The sequence below is a fragment of the Nicotiana tabacum genome, chromosome 8 (assembly GCF_000715075.1).
Source record: "Nicotiana tabacum cultivar K326 chromosome 8, ASM71507v2, whole genome shotgun sequence".
Classification (NCBI taxonomy): domain Eukaryota; kingdom Viridiplantae; phylum Streptophyta; class Magnoliopsida; order Solanales; family Solanaceae; genus Nicotiana; species Nicotiana tabacum.
The window spans coordinates 178,787,452-178,795,357 of NC_134087.1; the positions used below are offsets into that span (position 1 = coordinate 178,787,452).

Consider the following 7,906-nt stretch of genomic DNA (forward strand, 5'->3'; position numbering starts at 1 on the left):
ATATTTTTGAATTCAAAATAGTGAAACAATCAATTTTTCGGCTATATTAAGGTTTAACTCTTCAATCCTCTACTTATTTTATTCTAGCTTAATGTTAATTGTTCACTCGAATTGGTTATAGCTGAACATGATTTGTCACAATATAGATATTGGGTTGCTATTCGTCGACTAAACTATGTCAAATTAGATTAAAGGGGGCTCGGGTGTGCATTTCATGTAACCCGATCACAACAATTTCGAATTAAAACCCTCTTAGCCCATGGCCCTCACTTAATTAATGTTAACCATTTAGAAATCGAGGTGTGCCACTAGTTGAATTTTCCATGGCCCTCGCAAAGTTGAAAGTGTGTAGTTGCTTTAGACGCGCTATTAAAAATTACATTCCTAAACTCGGGTGTGCATTTATGTGACCCAAATCCAAATTTCAACAATGTTATATAAAATGTGTTACGGACTGCGGGTGCATTTATGTGACGTGGTTCAAGACATATTTTAAATAACGTTGCAATCTTTCCAAAAATGAATAAAAGCGGTTAAAGAGTTAAAATTGCACCATAGGCTAAAATATTTACTAAAATCAGATAGTAGGCCAATTATAACAGTTGAGCGACCATGCTAGAACCACGGAACTCGGAAATGCCTAACACCTTCTTCTGGGTTAACAGAATTACTTACTCGAGTTTCTGGTTCGCGGACTGTTAAACAGAGTCAATCTTTTCCTCGATTCGGGATTGGAACTGGTGACTTGGGACACCATAAATCTCCCAAGTGGCGACTCTGAATATTTAAATGAAATAATCCCATTTCGATTGTCACTTAAATTGGAAAAACTCCTTTACTGCCCTTTCCGGGGGGTGTAGTGAAAAAGGAGGTGTGACACATATCCCTTGCATGTTTCTTAAAGACTGCTCTAAGATTTTCACCTTCCTGGATATCTCTCTTGCTCCATTGTCTAACCAGGCTTTTCAGTTTCACCGGGAGGTTCAAAATGAGGAGCGTGAGAGTATGGATCCAAGACCTTGAAAGTTGGTTCTAGAGCATAGTGTTAGGCATCGGGGACTTTGAACATAGTCTCGCTAGAGGATCGAGGAAAAGTAGATGGTGGAGGAGCTACAAAAACATGAGTGGTTAAAGGAGCGGGATATGAGGTGGTTTTGGCGGGTGGAGTATGAAAAGGTTGTGGGGAGATATCACCAGCAGTAAGAAGCTGGATTTGTGACAGTGGCAGGATGGTGACGAGGCTTTCAGTGTAGTTAGCGGGAACTAATGGTGGAGGATGCCCACTAATCCAGGCTTGGTATATTTCGGTCATCTGTCCTTTCAAACTTAAGACCTTTTCTTTCAACTCAGATTCTGATTCAACAATCTCCTTAGACGGATCAATAACACATGTGTCCAAGTCTTTGCTAGCCATGACTATCTTGCTCTTTGACCTTGTGTTTTATGGAAGAGTTACCAGTTTAAGAACCACAAACCAACCACCCTTCTGCTATAATGAAGATAACAAAGAGGAACAAAATGAAGTCATCATGTTAGCGTTAGGGCATTTAACAGCTAAAAATATCACATTACGTGCAATGCACCAAGCAACAATTAACGGTTCAAGAATGACTTTGAGGGTCACAAGGTCACTTCGCATCATCCCAATTTGTTCATTTCAATCTTCTCTTTTCTTTTCTTTTCTAGCACTTCTTGGCTTGCTCATTTTCCTTCCTCTTTTTTTTTTAATTATCACTTTTCTTTCCTCTCATTTCTCACATCCCATAATTTTATCTTTTTTTGTTTCCTTTTTTTCTTTTTCTTTTAATTTTAAAAATGATTCGATCGAACCCTATGTAGGTTGCCTACGTATCATGTTCCATATGAATCAGACCAAGCGTAGTTCTGGAAAAGTAATGGACAAAATAAACTAAGAAACAAAAATCTTTTTAGATTTTTCATTTACAACTCTCCTTTTTTCGGATACAGAATCAAATATACGATAACAAAAGACTCAACAAACTCAGCTAGACTATGATAGATTCTGACATCACCTAAAAGACTCAGTACTATTAGAAAGGACTAGAAAGTAAAAGACAACACAAAAAGGAAGGAAGACTCAAAACATAAAAAAAATCTCCTTAAGCATCTCCTGAATGCAGCGGTCCTAACTGGATGGTCGCGGGGTATCTGTCATGCTCGAACTCCGGTAAGTAGATCCACACCTGTATGAGAAAACTAAAACCAAATAGAGTTAAAGATTTAGAACACTATGTGAGACAATTACACTCCCTATTGGACACATGCAAGACATGATAGAGGCGTTTTATGCAAAATAGCCTACGTGGCCAAAAGTTGCTATTAGTGCGAACTCGACAAAGGTGACCTCAAAGACATGAAAAAATCACTTTGCCGAAATGACCCATTTTGTAGAAATAGCTTATGTGGCCAAAAAAAATGGCTAAGCTTGCAAATTCAACAGAATGGACCTTAAACAGAGAGGACATCATGTTGTGAACTTAGGACTCTAAGACATGGGTTAACAATCGCTTTTGTGAAAATGGCCCCATTTTGCAAAATAAGAGATGCAGCTTAAAAGTGGCTAGACATGCAAATTCAAGAAGGACAGACCTTAAAATAAGGAGATAGCTAATGGGGATTCAAGACTCTCCAAACACAATTCAACAAGCCACTTTGCAAAAATAACCCTATTTTGTAAAAAGGCTGATGTGGTCAAAAATGGTTAGACATGCAAGAATTGGCTACGACCCTCGAAGCCAAGAACTTAAGACTCACTAAGAAGACCGGACCTTATGTGGGCTGCTCCATATCCCGCCCTAAAAGACGAGAATCAGGTATGCGTAGTTCGGAAAAATTGGATACATGCGAGAATTTTATAAAACAACTGATTTGGAGAAAATATATTTTTTGTCTTTTTTTGTTGAAAAATGATGGGAAAGTGCAATTTTATTATATTTTTTGGATTTTTCATTTTCATTTTTTTTTTTGTCTTTTTCTTGAACAAAATTGCGAAAGAAAAATATAACTGGGGACTACTTGCTTCATTTTTACACTTTGCCCTCTTTTCTTTCTCATTTACCCTCAACCATCATTGGTCCGCCAAATGACCCCTTTTACCCTTGGATAATGCAACATGTAGCACATAGGATGCATTAGCATGGTCTTTTATTTTTTGGGGACACCTGTCCTAGACAGACTCAACCCCTGTGTTGAGTCCCCAAAGTCAAATGCACATGATGCAAACAAACGTGCCTAGTAGGTATTCAGCATGAGGTTATATTATTCTAGATTTAAACCTGGGGTTGTGTCCTAAACCTGGCTTACCCGAGCAAACAGCTCGAGCCGAGGTGGGGGCAATGTACTGGGAGTACAAAAGTCTACCCGGCCTAGCTGTTGACCCAGCCTCATTCTATTTGGTACAACTTCTAACAGAAAAGTGGGCCACACGTACGTGTGCACCATATTTTTAGAAGACTCAGAAGGAAGGCATAAGAAGACAGTTTAATACAGTTCAAATAATATCAAAGCGGTAAATAAGCGGCAATTAGCACATTAGGTCCACGAATATAGTAATATCAACAAACAATAAAGCCGAGCATAGATCATATTAACAAGCACGATTTTGAACCCTGAATCAGAGACTCTGGGTTTGTTCCCCAGCAGAGTCACCAGAGCTGTCACACCTCCTTTTTCCCGATAGGGATAGGGAGTTTTTCCAATTTAAGTGACATTATCGAAATAGGATTATTTATTCAATTTCAGAGTCGCCACTTGGAATAATTTAGGATGTTCTAAGTCACCGGTTTATTTTAAATCCCAAATCGAGGAAATTTGACTATGTTTAAAAAGTCTGCGAAACAAAAGACCGGGTAAGGAATTCTGTTAATCCGGGAGAAGGTGTTAGGCATTTCCAGATTCCGTAGTTTTGGCATGGTCACTTTAAATCATACCTAGCTTAATTAATTTGTTTAATTATGTGTTTTAGAACCTATGTGCGCTTTTCATTTTACCGCTTTTAATTGAGAAACTATCCTAAAACGAATCACGCGTATGTGTACTCATTTCGTTCGGCTCATTAAGAATTATATCACGCGTACGTGTACACAATTAATCACGCTTTGTTAATATTAAGAATATTTGGTCGAAGTTGCGCGAACGCATACCTCGATTTACTTTGAAAATCGTAATTATGTCACGCAAACGTATACACAATCGCAATGATAGATTAAGTCGCGCCTAAAGTATTTTCTACGAATATTCATTTTTTGTTTCTTTCCTAAGTTTGAGATAAAAAAAATACCAACATTTAACTAAAATGTCCCAGGTGCGATGAAGCTTAATCCGGTCCAAATCTTTTAACAACTAGCCTACACATTTCTTTCCAAGACTGCTATTGCAATGGATATATGCGGGACAAAAAGTAAAATATTGCACTTAAATTCAAATACTAGAAAAGAGATCAAGCATTTGCGAAACAACTGGAATCAGCATATGCACAAAAGTACAATTCAAACAAGATTACATTGTCAAATGAATAAATATTAAGATGCTGAAGATAACGACTCTTAACATAATTACCAACAGAATTCATTTTCCTTAGTTATATTATCCAAGATCATATAGCTTCGAAGGCTAAGGCCAAAATACTAAATTCAAGAAAATCTTTACTTAAATTAAGTGAAACTATATCAAGTAAATATGAAAACCTTTTATATGAAGTTAAAACAAAACTTACCGAACTTCAGCTAGTAATCTTAGTTTCCTCAGTTTTGAATCCTTCAATTTGTGATTCATGCCATCAGTTTCCTCTTAAACCTTTCAATATATTAAAATCTTCCAACTGATTTACAAGAAGAAGGCGAAACTGTAGTTGAAAACGAACAGACCCATTAACAAAAAACCATGTCGGAACCTCGAGATTCACCGGAAAAAACTCGTCGGAAAATTCGATTCGACTCCGATCAAAAATACTGTTTGTTTTGTGAGGAACGTGGGTTGTTTTTGCTCAAAGAAGAAGGAGAAGACGGTGACCCCTTTCTCTTTTTTCTTTTCATTCCATCTGTCTCCCTCTCTCTCTATTGTTACATGTTTACTTTCCTCTTCCCCTTATTGTGCGTGTGTGTCTTTCTGATTGTGGTGTGAGGTGAGGGAGATTTGGAGGGGATGAGTGATGATTTTCGCAAATCAGATCCAGAGGAGTGGAAACCGGCTGCCCTCAATTTAGGAGATAGGGTTGGAGCTCTCAAAGTGAACGAGAGAATTCCCTTTCTCCTTTTTTGGAAGGTGCCACTAACAGTCTCCGTCGCAGCAGTAATAGAACAAGAGGAAGACAACGAGAAAGGTGAGGGGTGGGGAACGCTATTGTTCTTAGGGTGTTTGTTTTTGGTGTGAAAATGGCTAAAGCTCTAGGGTAAGGAATTAGGGGTTTTAAAAGGTTTTAATTTGGGTGTAAAGAGTATGGGCTCAAATCTTGTGGGCCATTCCTAATTGGGCCAAAGAAATCTGAAACTCACCCCAAAATATGGTTTGTCTGGTTGAACAAAGACAAACTCAAAAATCCTAAAAATATTAATTAAAATTTAATTAACTAATATTAAATAAAATTATTTTTGGTATTTTTCTTTAATTTTAAATACTAAAACAATAAAATTAAACTAATAAAGTGATAATAAAAAATAGATTAAAAATCGATAATAACTCAAGTAAATATTTAAAATGCTAAAACTAACTTAAAAGTTGTGCGGGTCAAAAATTACGTACTTACACAGAGGATCCTTCCAAGGCCCGTTGGCCCGATGTTTGGGTGCTTCCAAAGCTAATTATGTTATGCGAGAAGTCCACGAAAGGGATTTGCGGGAATCACTTAGGTGCGGATTCCTTGGTGTTAAAATTAATTAGGGTAGGATACTACTGGCCCTGGATGGAACAAGATGTCAAGGCTTATGTTAAAAAATGTGATAGATGTCAATGCTACGTACCATTTGTACATCAATCGGCAGAGCCACTATACTCAGTTTTGTCACCATGGCCATTCATGAAAATGGGGATGCATATAGTCGACCCGCTTCCACTGGCCCCTTGTAAGGTAAGGTGTCTTTTGATTTTATCTGACTATATTTCTAAGTAGGTTGAAATTGGTCCTTATCAGAATATTGACGAGTGCAAAGTGGTAGATTTCTTATGGGAGAGTATAATTTACAGATTTGGGATACCAAAAGAGATAGCATGCGACAACGGGCCACAATTTATAAGCGCTTAGGTCACAAAGTTTCTTGAAGACATAAAAATCAAAAGGATCACATCATCGCCTTATCATCCAAGCGCAAACAGTCAAGTATAATCAACAAACAAGTTGATTATACAAAATCTCAAAAAGGGATTGGAAGCAGCCAAAGGCAAATGGCCCAAATAGTTGCCCGAAGTACTGTGGGTGTACCAGACACCGGCCAAATCAAGCACGAGGGAACTCCTTTCTCTCTTGTATACGGAGCAGAAGCCTTGTCCCAATGGAAGTAGGAGAATCTACCCTGAGATATATATCTGAGCGGACGAATAAGAAAATAATGAAGCAATGTTGGTCAAATTGGAGTTCCTCGACGAACGTAGGGACTTGGCGCAAATAAGGATGGCAACCCAAAAGCAGAGAATGGAAAAAATCAAAGAGCCAACCTCCGGTATTTCAAAGTAGGAAACCTGGTTTCAATGAAAGTAACTCAGAACACTAGGAGCTCAACGCAGGAAAGCTGGGCCCAACATCCCTATCGGGTTTTAGCTGTCACCGGAAAAGGGTCATACGAATTGGAAAATCAAAATGGAGTAAATTTTCCGAGTAACTAGAACACGACACACATCAAAAGATACTATTGCTGATGATCCTCGCCTACATTGAAAGTATGTGCTGCACTATTTTCCCCTTCGTCCAGTTTTTGTCCCAGTTAGGTATTTCTGGCAAGGTTTTTAACGAGGTAGAAATGGAAAGCATACTACAAAGGAAGCTTTAGCAACAGAAATAAGACCTTAAAATGACAAGGCATGCAAATAACGGATCACTACAGAGTGGTTAGATAATCTTTGGCTCAGTAGCAAAAATTCTTAGCGGGAAGTAAAATTTGCTATCGGCCAAGGGTTACCCGACCATTCACAAGTGCAAACCACTGGGGGTTGTTAGATAGTCTTTGGATTGATAACAAAGTTCCTAAGGTAAAGTGAATCTTGTTACCAAACTAAAGATTATCTAACTATCCACTAGTGGAATCCCCAAAGGATCAAGACTTCCAGTGTTCAAATTCACATTCTTCGCATTCGAACACTGGGGGAAAGGATACGGCAATTATAGCTGCCATATCGACTGAAATACGAAACTCAGAAGCAAAGTTGTATCATCGGGACCGGAGACTGTGTGGCTAGCCTCATAGAAACAAGTTGTACAAGTTGTACAAGTTAGCCACAAGTAATGTCAACTTCTTTTTTGCACGATGAATGCTTATGTACTTTTGAAAATGGAAGGAATAAAGTAAAGTCCATTTATTTCTATCTTGTTTCTTGTCTGAACGATAAATTAATTTTATCATTGAAAGTTAAACAAGTGCTTCAAATGCTAGTGTTGTAATGAACAGGAGACGTCCTCTTCAAGAGCACCATAAACATAAGAGGGCCATTTCTTATAAAACCCTCACGTTAAAGGGCTGATTACGGAAGAACTTGCGCCCGGAATCCAAATACTACCGAGGAAAATATAATTGAAGCCTCACGTATCTCGGCGCAAAAAACTTGTGAGAATACTTAAACAAAAAGAACGCAAAAAGGAAAACTTGCGAAATACTTAAGCAGATAGTACACAAAGAGAAAAACTCGCACAATACTTAAACGAAAAGATGCTTCTATTCACAATAAACGTGTTAGGCAG

General features: G+C 38.0%; 1 long non-coding RNA gene across 1 annotated transcript; it reads right to left on the reverse strand.

The window, feature by feature from the left end:
• Positions 1 to 1,910: 1,910 nt before the first annotated feature.
• Positions 1,911 to 5,399, reverse strand: LOC107803416 (uncharacterized). The gene is made up of 2 exons (XR_001652024.2): positions 4,736 to 5,399; positions 1,911 to 2,217 (listed from the first exon to the last, which is right to left on the reverse strand). It is a non-coding gene; the product is annotated as an uncharacterized LOC107803416 (long non-coding RNA).
• Between the last annotated feature and the right edge of the window lie 2,507 nt (positions 5,400 to 7,906).